The sequence below is a fragment of the Lissotriton vulgaris genome, chromosome 12 (assembly GCF_964263255.1).
Source record: "Lissotriton vulgaris chromosome 12, aLisVul1.2, whole genome shotgun sequence".
Classification (NCBI taxonomy): domain Eukaryota; kingdom Metazoa; phylum Chordata; class Amphibia; order Caudata; family Salamandridae; genus Lissotriton; species Lissotriton vulgaris.
In genome coordinates, this window is record NC_141700.1 from 721,238,717 (window position 1) to 721,250,635 (window position 11,919).

At 43.9% G+C, this 11,919-nt stretch overlaps 2 non-coding genes across 2 annotated transcripts; both read right to left on the reverse strand.

Annotated features, from left to right (window-relative positions):
• Positions 1-10,674: 10,674 nt before the first annotated feature.
• On the reverse strand, positions 10,675-10,748 carry TRNAT-AGU (transfer RNA threonine (anticodon AGU)). The gene has a single exon. It is a non-coding gene; the product is annotated as a tRNA-Thr (tRNA).
• Positions 10,749-11,344: 596 nt separating this feature from the next.
• On the reverse strand, positions 11,345-11,418 carry TRNAI-AAU (transfer RNA isoleucine (anticodon AAU)). Its single transcript has one exon. It is a non-coding gene; the product is annotated as a tRNA-Ile (tRNA).
• Between the last annotated feature and the right edge of the window lie 501 nt (positions 11,419-11,919).

The following is an 11,919-nucleotide window of genomic DNA, read 5'->3' on the forward strand; positions in this document are numbered from 1 at the left end:
CAACAGCTTGTTGGTTTGCACAGTTGTATCATGCGCATACTCAAATCAATTAAAATAACTTTATACGGTTACTGTACAAAGTAAACCATAACATCACAATTCATAAAAATTATGTTATAAAAGTCTCTGAGCATTCTTAATAACAGATGTACATCATGCTATATCACAATTGATTTCCATTGTCTAAAAACAATTTTTAAAAAGGCAGTACTAGAGGCTATAGTAAATTAATTATCAAGATATTGTAATGCCAGAAATACTGGGCGGAATTGTCTCAATCTCTGTCGATTTAGCACTGGCATAATCCATCTTTTTCTGGGGATACAAATAAAATTGACAAAAAACAGGATATGTATGGACGATTGTAGAGAAACGTAGTCACACGGGCATTTACATAAAATTCTAGACCAGTCATTACATTCAGGGAAACTTAGCGTTCTGTCAATAATATTCAGTCTAAAGCGCATTAGCTGAAATCTCTCATAGTTGCTGGGGACTAACAAAACATGTGGCTGAATGTTTTCAAAGGCTAGGGTGAGATGGTGTGACTGGACCGTTGGTTTATTCATTTTGGACATAGATCTCTTTTCACTCAGGTACCACATACAACTAAGCTTTAAATCATTTCTGGACAAATTACACATAGTGTATGGGTATATATATATATATATATATATATATATATATATATATATATATATATATATATATATATATATTACGCTCCAAAATCCTTCCCACTTCTCCTGGAAAGAATGACAGCACTCGAGGTGGAGGTATACAAACGCGCTTAGATTTTAATCAGCGGAGGGGTGCACACAGACGCGTTTCGGCGGTCTGCCTTCGTCAGTGTGTGATGCACTGTGTTTGTAACCGACCATGTTTTATCATACATAATCACTCCCACTCCTAGTCAGGTGTAGACACAAACAAGGGGACTGAGGCCCAACATGAAACAAAGCGGCCATCTTGTAGTGTATAAAATTATAACACAACAGTAAGGTATTCGCTGCATAACGCCCCCAGATGGGCAATTGCATTGTATCCAGTTAGGTAAAACATAATATATTTACAAAGATTAACAAAAATAAAGCCGTGGATCGGCTTAAGTCCCCATATGAACGTGTGCCAAATTACCTGTATAGAAAGAAATTAAATTAAATCAATTCTCAAACCACACTATGAGCTGAACATAGCTAAAAGAGGGGTTTCATGTGAGTGGGTATTTGAGTGAGATGCATCGTGTGCAAATTCGGCCTGGGCATGTGTAGATGTTCTCAATATGAACCATATGTCGAACGAAAATTTTACACAAATTCAAATCTTAAACAAAATTGATAAAGTGCTACTATATACAGTGAGACTTGTGTATGTGCGGAGGCATTGGAAATAGGCTTCTACACTGTTAACGAAGTATTGATGGTCATTATCACGTGCCTGATTATGGGTTCCATCAGGAGAAGCATATAATATCAATCCAATAACCGCATGATGTTTCTCACATACTGCTTTGCACATAGAGCTACTATGTACAAAGAACGAAATGGATATACTATTCAGAGCTAACCAAGTGTGATAATATGATAGGTTCTAGTATCAGTATCATCAGTTGCACTATCACCTTGGAATTTTGTAAATCAGACTTTACGCTACTCACTTCCCTAGATGGAAGGCCATCTCCTCCCCACTGTTGAGGCCTTTAGGATATTTGGTACACAGATCAATAATGTAGCGGGACTCTAGTCTCCTTAATCTGCGTAATCGGTCCCCTCCACGAACATTGTGGGGTGCAATATCGAGGCCGAAGTACTGGAGTTTACTCCGATCTCGATGGTGTACCTCCGCAAAATGGCGAGCCACCGGATAGGTCTGATCAGTTTTATCGATGGCTCGCATATGTTCCAATACCCTGAGCTTGATCTCCTTAATAGTGCTCCCAATGTAGCGTAAGCCACAGGGGCACTGTAGGCAATATACAACATACTGGGTGCTACAGGTGATAAATTTATTGATATAGATTTTCTTGCCAGTCTCCGGTATGGTATATGAGAGTACGCGTTTACTACCTGCGCACGCTTTGCAGCGGCCGCAGGGGTAAAAGCCTCGTTGCTCCTTCAAAGTGTTCGTTCTCAAGGACACCTTTTCGAGATGGCTGTGCACCAGTGTATCGCCTAGAGATTTAGCTTTGCTGAAGGTAAGGAGTGGGTGAGGTGGGAGATCTTCTTTAAGCACACTATCTGTTAGAAGAATGTGCCAGTTCTTACGTAGCATGGTTCTGAGATTGTCTGCACCTGTTGAATAGGGAGTTATGACTCTGAACTTGCCTTGATCTTCGCCTGGCTTGCCCCTACGGTTAACCTGATCGATGTTGTTAGTAAGGAGGGACTGTCTCTCTATTTTCCTTACTCTTTTCAGGGTGTTATTGAGCATGCTCTCGCCATATCCCCTAGCTTTAAATCGGGATATGCATTCCGAAGCAGCCGCTTCGAAATCCGAGGGTTTGGAGCAGTTCCTGCGGAGTCTTAGCAGTTCCCCATAGGGGATACTTCTGATTAATTGGGGTGGATGGCTACTGCTGGCGTGCAACGTAGAGTTACCAGCAGTTTGCTTTCTGAAGAGGTTAGTGTGGAGTTGGCCGCCTTCTGCATATATTTTAAGGTCCAGGTAGTCCGCTGCCACCGGACTCACTGTCCCAGAAAATTGCAGATTCAGTTGGTTGTTATTCAGTACATTAATGTATTCCCGAGCTGTCTCAGGTGTGCCTCTCCACACGATGAAAAGATCATCGATATATCGATGCCAACAAATTACTTTGCCCTCTTCTTCCCCAACTTTACAGCTCCTGGGTACCTGCTCCTCCCACCAGCCCACGAACAAGTTCGCGTAGCTGGGAGCGAAGCAGGTACCCATCGCCGTGCCAGACTTCTGGATATATAACTGCTCCTCAAACAGGAATATGTTATGCTTTAGACAGAATTCTACGAACTCCAGAATCATTAAATTGTGTCTGGAAAATCGTAGTTGGCGTTGTTCTAATGCCCATTTTACCGCCTCTAATCCATGGCTATGGTCAATGATAGTGTAGAGGCTGGTGATGTCTAATACCATTAGAAGGTAGTCCTGTTCCCACACCAAATTGTTCAATTTTATCAAAAAGTCTTTTGTGTCTCGTATGTACGAGTCCAAATTGGACACAAGAGGAAATAAGGTGTGGTCCACAAAGCGAGACATGTTCTCCGTAAGGCTCCCGATAGAGGAAATAATCGGGCGTCCAGGTGGGTGGTCACGATTTTTGTGAAGTTTTGGGAGGTGGTAGAAGGTTGGTATCATTGGGCAAGTGGTACGCAAGAACAGATGTTCATCCTTATTTAGCATGTGTTGGTTGTACCATTTGAAGATGAGTTTATCATATTCAATGATACTCTGTTGGTAGGTATCATTGGTGCATTTGGTATAGAAATTCTCATCTGAGAGTTGCCTCAATGCTTCCTTAGTGTAGTATTCACGGGTCATCAAAACCACGTTCCCGCCCTTGTCAGAGGGCTTCACAATTATTTTCGTGTCCATCGTTAATTCTTTCAAAGCAGTTCTCTGTTGTTCCGTGATATTGTGGTGGGGGTTGATTTGGTTACTTTTCCGTAATTTTAATAGGTCATCGTTCATCGCTTCCGAAAACACATCTATGGCATCCCAAGGGGATTGAGGAACAAAGGTGGACGGAGGTTTAAAACCACTATTTTCACTGTCCTGTTCAATGCCTTGCAGTTCAGCTCTCTGTGCTAGATCCAAGTCTGCAAGGTCCTGTGTTTGTTCCATTTCCAGATCTGTTAAAATCTCAACTGAGCGTAGATCTTTGCCTCTCAGTACGTCTGATGCTGTTATTCTTTGCCCTTGGTTCTCTTTAGATTGTAGATGTGGCCGCATTTTAAAGTGCTTATGTAGTTTAAGTTTGCGGGTGAAGCGGAACAAATCAATTTTTGTTTGGGTGTATTCCAACTCACTGCTTGGACAAAAGGTCAGTCCCAGACTTAGGACTTGTTCTTCTTCTTGTGTCAGTTCTTTAGGAGTGAGATTGACCACCGTTAGGTTAGTAGCCATGTCATTGATGATAGAGTTGTCTCGGGGGTTGGTGGTAATGTTGGTTCCACTTAATTGGTTGGCTGTGGCTATTGTTTCTTGTTGGCGCGCTTTCGATTGGTCCAACGGGGTGCTCGAGCGCCTCTGCCTCTTCCTCTTATTCCCCCCTCCTGCCCGTCTTGTTCTGCGTCCTTCTCTGCTCCTTGGATATCCGTGTCTGGGGGCTTGTTCTTCCCTCCTCGGAGCCATGTACTTTGGATTACTTCGTACTCCTCCTGAAAAGGAGTCTTGGTGCTTTTTCCCGCCGTTTTAGGCCCCCTATTGGTGGTACGTGTATCTGGGTCTGACTGATTTTCTTCAGCTTCATTCTCAGTGATGTCAGATTCGGAGGTGACTTCTCCGGTACCGTTAATCTTTGTAAATATATTATGTTTTACCTAACTGGATACAATGCAATTGCCCATCTGGGGGCGTTATGCAGCGAATACCTTACTGTTGTGTTATAATTTTATACACTACAAGATGGCCGCTTTGTTTCATGTTGGGCCTCAGTCCCCTTGTTTGTGTCTACACCTGACTAGGAGTGGGAGTGATTATGTATGATAAAACATGGTCGGTTACAAACACAGTGCATCACACACTGACGAAGGCAGACCGCCGAAACGCGTCTGTGTGCACCCCTCCGCTGATTAAAATCTAAGCGCGTTTGTATACCTCCACCTCGAGTGCTGTCATTCTTTCCAGGAGAAGTGGGAAGGATTTTGGAGCGTAATGTGTGGCGGTGTCCACGAGCCGCCGACAGCACCCGCCGTCGAGTGAGCAGCTGTTTTTTCGTGGAGACGGAGCGTTTCATATATATATATATATATATATATATATATATATATATATATATATATATATATATATATATATATATCCAAGGAAACAAAGTTCGTCATGCGCTCTCAGGCAATAAGGCAAAGGAATCCAAAGTGTAGGATTTGCAGTTTATTTACACAACGCGTTTCAGCTCAACAGCCTTGTTCACGTGTAACCCAACACAAACAACTCCGGCATTTAAATAAAGTTCAGAGTTGTAAATCACATATCGACATGGACATAGGACTAGTAAATGGGAATGGCTGACATGTTGGAATGGTAAATTAACGTCAACAGGGTTGTAGATTTCATTAGACAGATCAAAATAGCATGTAATTTGCTACGCATCGAGATACATACAATGAAATACGTAAAAAATCAATGTATAATACATAGAGGTAATCATTCGACCTGCCACAGATCAAAACTATGTTAGATAACCTGTTGTGTTTTCGTGGTCCCAGTGAATGTCAAATTTACTTGCTCATAATAACAAGAACATGTTGTGTCTCTCTCGATCGAACATTCAATTAATGACTGTCACATTTTCTTCTGCAAGGCTGATTTGGTCCGATCGAGTGAGATACAATACGTTCTTGTTAACATGAGCAAGGATTTACTGTATATATATATATATATATATATATATATATATATATATATATATATATATATATATATATATATATATATATATATATATATATATATATATATATATTATATCAGTGTTAGAAGATGTTCAGAATACATGGACATCCAATCCTTGACCTCTCTGTAAAGCACATTGAACAATGGCCATGAACTGCAGTTGCAATCGTCATTCTGTGAAAATGTGTAAAGGAGGTACGCAGTTATCAAAATACTGGCATGGCAAAAGTAAAAGAAAATGCAGTGCCTACATGTGTGTGGGTGTGTTGGGTGTTAAGGAGTGATGAACAGAAGGAGATTTGGGAAAGTGCCTTCAGGAGACAGTGAAAAGAGGAAATAGATGAGGTGTAAGATATGCAGGTAGACGAGATGTGGAGAGAAATAAACAATTCACCATTAACAAAGCCAATAGTTGTGGCCAGTTTTAGGTGTATGTCTGTTGTTATGTCATGTATCTGGATGCAGTAACAGAAGGCTCAGAGAGGAACCAAAATACAGGCTGGTTGGCACACTATAGGAATCACATAAATTAAGTTCACTGTTTTAAGTCACGCCCTTAATCGTGCAGGTTACTCCCCTTTACTGACCCTTCACATCTTTTTCATCCCACTTAAAAGCCTGACCAGCTCTGAATGTTATTAACAGTCTGCTTCCATTTCACTGATGCAAAAGATCCATCAGAACAGATCTGTGTCACGACATCTGGATTTTATATTTTGATTTATTTAGTTTTGACCCTTTACGTACTGGCTTTATTTCTGCGCCTTGTTCACCCCACATACGTTCATTTAAAAAAATGAATGTGTCTTTGCATAATGTAACTGGTGCTCATTTAAAGCGCCCCAATACCTTCGACTCGATTTCCCTCTAAATAAACTGCAAAAAATAAATTAAATAAAAAAGTACACAGACTATGTCTACAGTCCTTCACCTCTCACTTTCTTTTCATGCATGTTCTTTTTGGCATCAAACACTGTGTTAGAAAACTTAACAAATCTAAATTATGAAGAATGTATTATAAGCCCTCAAATGGCAGCGATGTTTTGTTGTCTGCAAAAACAGAACATCACGAGAAACACCCATTCAGGTCAGGTTCTCCCTGGACATCTGCAGACACGGACCTGCACGTCGTCCGGCCCCCTTTTCTTTGAGTCCACGTGGGGAACTCTCCTTTCTTTATCAATTCGTTTCCGACAGAAAATGTGTAAATTCCTTTCATCGACTTTACTTCCTCTACTTTCCTTGAGTGATGCAGGTTTGCTTTTTATTTTTCGTTTGTCATTTTTAGTCTGAGTCCGTGCCTGAAAGAGAAGAGCTTTATTTCCTACAAAAGCGATTCACCAATCGATCGTGACGTGGGGTTGAAGGAGTTCGAGAAATCCTATCTGCTTTGCCCGCGAATTGTTCTATTCGCCCTGCTACGTCATTTCTCTAACTCCTCATATTTAATAGTATCCGCTTTGCGACGCCACTACATATAGTTAGGAGTTGTGCATACATTGCTGAAATATGTAAAACATGAGAATCATAGAAATAATAAGACCAGTAAAAGAATCTTGCGCCCAACGTGGGGCTCGAACCCACGACCCTGAGATTAAGAGTCTCATGCTCTACCGACTGAGCTAGCCGGGCTACACTTCTAATTAGGAAAACGCCCTATAGGTTCTTGCCTATTCGCCCGTCCACTGACGTTCATGAGACGTTTAGAATACTTTTGCTGTATTTGCCAATTAATTGTCTCTTTCTTTATTTCCCATCCTTTGCCTCTGGTTCACAATTGGCTGCCCTCTTGTGGGACAAATAGGACCTCCCACTCTGAGGCTGACGACTTAGAAAAAAGACAACACAGAACTCTGTTGAAATCGTATTTTGCTAAGAGGACCTCAAATGTGCAATGTCTACTCCTGTGAAATCCACATGAGCGTAGGAGGTTGGCAGGTCCATTGCCTTTGTAGTTATAGCAGCAGGGCCGGTCCTAGGCATGGGCGGTATGGGCAGATACCCAGGGCCTCGCGCTCAGGGGGCCCCGCCGGCGGCACCGCAGAGTAGACCGCAGAGCAGGGGGCCCGATATGAAATGCGGGAAAAGCGCTGCACGCACTCGCGCAGGCAGTAAGGCACTTAGAGGGACCTCACATCTTCCCTTTCGCCCGGGGCCTCAGAAAACCTAGGACCGGCTCTGGTTATGGCTTTTCCGTTCTCTCTTTTCCTCTATAGGTGTCTCGTCCCCCCCTCCAGTATAACGTTATTGACTAGCTCGGTTGCATTCAAGTAAAACATTTTAGCAGTCACTTTGAATTTATTTGTGAATGTTGTAACAGGCGTTATGGGCGTTGTCTGGTACACCTGGGCTGTTGTGGTTACAAGCATGCCATGTTTTTTTGCGGAAGTAAATCCCTTTGTGGTGCCTTGTTCGAGTTTGCGGATGTCAGTAAGGGGATGGCTCTTGGTTTATGAGGGAGAATTGGGCTTGGCAACTGGGCGGCTTCAACTGTTGGCGCGTATATTGCCGCCATTGGATCCTTTAAGAAAAATAATTTTACGGATCCCTGGTTTTTTTTCCGGGTTTGGCGTTGTTGTTGTTGGGGTTGGTGCTGAGACCAGCCTCTCCTTCGGACCTATTGCCTTTGATGTTTGGTTAAAGAGTGAGTCCCACTCGTTGGATTTTTTAGGTTTTGATTTTTTGTTTGTTTTTTTGCCTGTGGCCGCTTGGCGGACTGTCCCCGATCTCATTTGAGCGGCCCTGAGCTTGGCCTAGAACCTGAAGTGATATCTTCACGCTTGTGAGCAAAACACTGTGACTCCGCTGGTTATGTTAAATCGGGTTGTAAATAAATATTCTCGGCCGATTAATGTTACCTGCATGTCGGTTTGAACATGTTTACTCAGAAGGTGAGAGTTAATGACTCTGGTTTGGGCAGAGCTAGGTTGATGCCCAGCCGGGACCTTTCCTCGCGGATCTTTAGGCTAGAGTCCGTAGTTTCAGTGACTTCTGGCTCCGGCAGGGGGCTTGCAGGAGGTTAGTGATTAGTGGGATCTGATTGTTGTGGCATCACTTTAAATGATTTTTCACTGTTGGAATGAGCGGAACAGCGCTCTTTGTACAGCGGTTATTTACCCCCATCCAAACACGCTGTGCGGAGTTATGCCTCCCTCCTGGCAAGTGGTGTCCAACAATATACAGTGAGCAGCAGTGTGGGCAGACCTGGCAGTGTGCGAAGTGGAGGCTTGGCTGGCTTGGCTGGGTCCTCACCACTTGCCTCTAGCCTCAGCCCTCATTGCCTCAGTTCTCTTCCTGCTGGCAGCCTCTCAATGCTGCCAGCGCCAGCAGCCCCCCCAATGCCCCAAAGCTGCTTCCGCGGTGGTCCTGAGCTCACCGTGGGTTCACCATGGGCGCAGCTTCAAATGAGGCACCTACCCGGTCAGTAGCAATCTGGCAGGCAGCTATCAGTCAAGTCAATCCCGGGAGAGCAGGTTTGGGCAGGGCAGCGCTGCGACTCTGATGCGGATCGCGGGCTCTCAGGCCCACAGGCTCTCTCCGCTACCTGCAGCCGCCGCACGTAGCCCCCGATCGAGGGCTCAGCTCCTCGAGCCTCTTGAGCCTCTCAGCTCCTCACTCGGGTGCTCCGCACGGCCAGCAGCGGTGTCGGCTGGCAGTACTAGGAGCCAGGCGGTTTTCACTGCATCGGGATCGGGCCAGGGGTCGTGTCGGGGTCGAGGGCTGAGGACTCCTAGCCTCCCGACGTTCTATCCTGAGTTCTTTTTGACGGTCCGCCAACGCTCCGCCAGTACAGCTTGCACGGTCTTCTTCACCTCGACCCTGTTTGGCTCTGGGCTCTGGTCTCTGGTCTGCTGCAAACTCCGGAATGGACCACCACACGCTGAGACAAGGCTGGCAATATGTACCATGATCATTTAACTCATCTGTAAACTGATCGTTTGTTTCATTATACGACCTTCAGACGGATCTGCATGTACATGGCACAATACCCTAAGTAGACTCTGCAGAACTAGACACAACAGTTCAGAATTGACTAAAGGTTTGGGCCACAATAGGCTATATTGGTCTGTAAAGTGGATATCATCTGCCCAGGGGCACAGCTAGGTCTAGACATAGTATTCCAAAAGAACGCTTTAAAAATTTACAAAACTCTCCACGCAAGGCCTTGCTTGTGATGTGTACTTTGTCCAGTTGTAAAAGTTCTTCTGTTTTCTGTTGGTTTTATTACCACTCCCTCTCCATCCCAACATTACTTGTGCCATGCTCACAGTCTTATCATTTAGGGGAACGTTGCAAAGCCGCTACCTAGACGGTAGACATTTCTTTTCTAGTGCTTAATTTGTACCGGTGAGGACCACCACTCTCATTTCTGGGGACCTTAATGTGTTTTTCTGCAACAGACATTCAGCGGGAGCAAGACAGGGATAAACACACAAAGCAGTAAGACGGGTGAAGATATAAACAGAAAAAAACAGAGTGCGAGAGCAGGAACCTGGATCAATTACATAAAGGAGCAAAAAGTGCCTGTAGTGAAAGAAAGAGCCAGAAAGTCGAATCAAAAACGACACAACCATGGAATTCGGAGCTCCAGCATTTAATTGCAAAGGCAACATGCTTTGGGCAGCAGCACTTTGAAACACTGCTGTGTTCTAGAGCTAAACTTGCACTGCTGCTGCCTGTGGTGTTAATGGTCTTGTGATGCATAACCTGAACTGATTCTGCCTGTTTTGTAACAGGGTTAGTAATGGAAGTTTACCCATCTGCTGCAAGTACTGTTCCTGTTATGTGAAGCTTGCATTACTGCTTTCCATACTGTACATTGATGCCAGTGAAGACTGGGGAAAGGGTTCTACTTCCCAAAGCCAGCACGTGAAGCTCTGAAAATCAAAGATACTCGGAGTTAGTGGCACAAATTACATTGGCATTTAAACACCAAATAATGTCTTAGCTTTCGAGGAGTTTTATTGTTTACCTGTGGACAATTATAATAACAACAGAAACGGGCTTTGCGGGCAATATATCTTTGGTAATTTACAAAACAGCATGTCTTCTTTAGTGTGTTGGAAATATGCTTTAAAAAAATCTAGGCACTGCTGAGATTCGAACTCAGGATCTCCTGTTTACTAGACAGGCGCTTTAACCAACTAAGCCACAGCGCCAGATGCTATCGACTTCGGCCCTTGCCTACTGTCAACAGAGAACTGGTCGTGAGCACAATTTTTTTTAGATGGAAAAACTTACTATAGGAATAGGAACATTGCAAAATAGGTCAGGAAAAATGCATATCAGTATAAGAAAATATTTTCTTTTATTTTATAATGTTTTCAAGTATGAACACCATACAATTGGTGGGCGAAGTGCTCAAAACATGCATTGAACAACACAATACGAGAGTGCAAAGATTATAAAGGGCGCCAATATATTGTGCAAGATGATTTAATGATGCCTACATAATCCATGTGCTCTTCCCTTTATCTCTCGTGACTTCTGTAATTCCCACCGAGAAGCCAAGGAACCGGAACTCTCAGAGAGGAAGTGCGCTCTTCAGAGGCGCGTCCTCAGTTCAAACAGCGCTTCATAAAGTGAAGCTTCTGGGACACTTGAAAACATGATGGCGGAGGCTGGTATCGCGAAGAGGGGTTTACATGACATTAGCAAAACCCACCATGGTATAAATATGAGGCCAATAATTTACATTAATAAACAATCTTGTACTTTATTGCATGACATTTCTCTTCAGAAGAAAAAAATATCGTGGCCAGTACGGGGATCGAACCCGCGACCTTGGCGTTATTAGCACCACGCTCTAACCAACTGAGCTAACCGGCCGTGGTTCCGTGACAGCGAACAGAGTTATAAATAGAGCATTCCTATGTCACCGCAGATTCAGCAGCAACACTGTCAGGCGCGCCGACAATCCCGGGTTGACTCATTTGCACATACAAGGAAAGATCAGCAAAGAGCACATACATTAAATCACGAATGGTACTGAAGGCGCTTCATTAATAAGACTGACACGATGAACAACTCCAGGGAAAGATAGACCGAAGACGAGCATCACTCCACAGCTCCCCGCCCCCTCCTACGTACTTTAGAAAAGGACTGGTCTCTGCTCCGCAGCACCGCGCATGCTCCATGTTCTGCGAGCTCTCCTCCCACTGAAAACACGGCATACCACACACTTCCACAAACTGGCCTCTACGTCCCTAACCCTTCACTTTCTGTACCTTTTTTTCAGTACCACTTTTCCAATCCCTCCCCGCCCCTCACACTTTCAAATACCTCGCTCACTTGATATACTTTTTTCCATGATTCCCTCGAGTACACAGC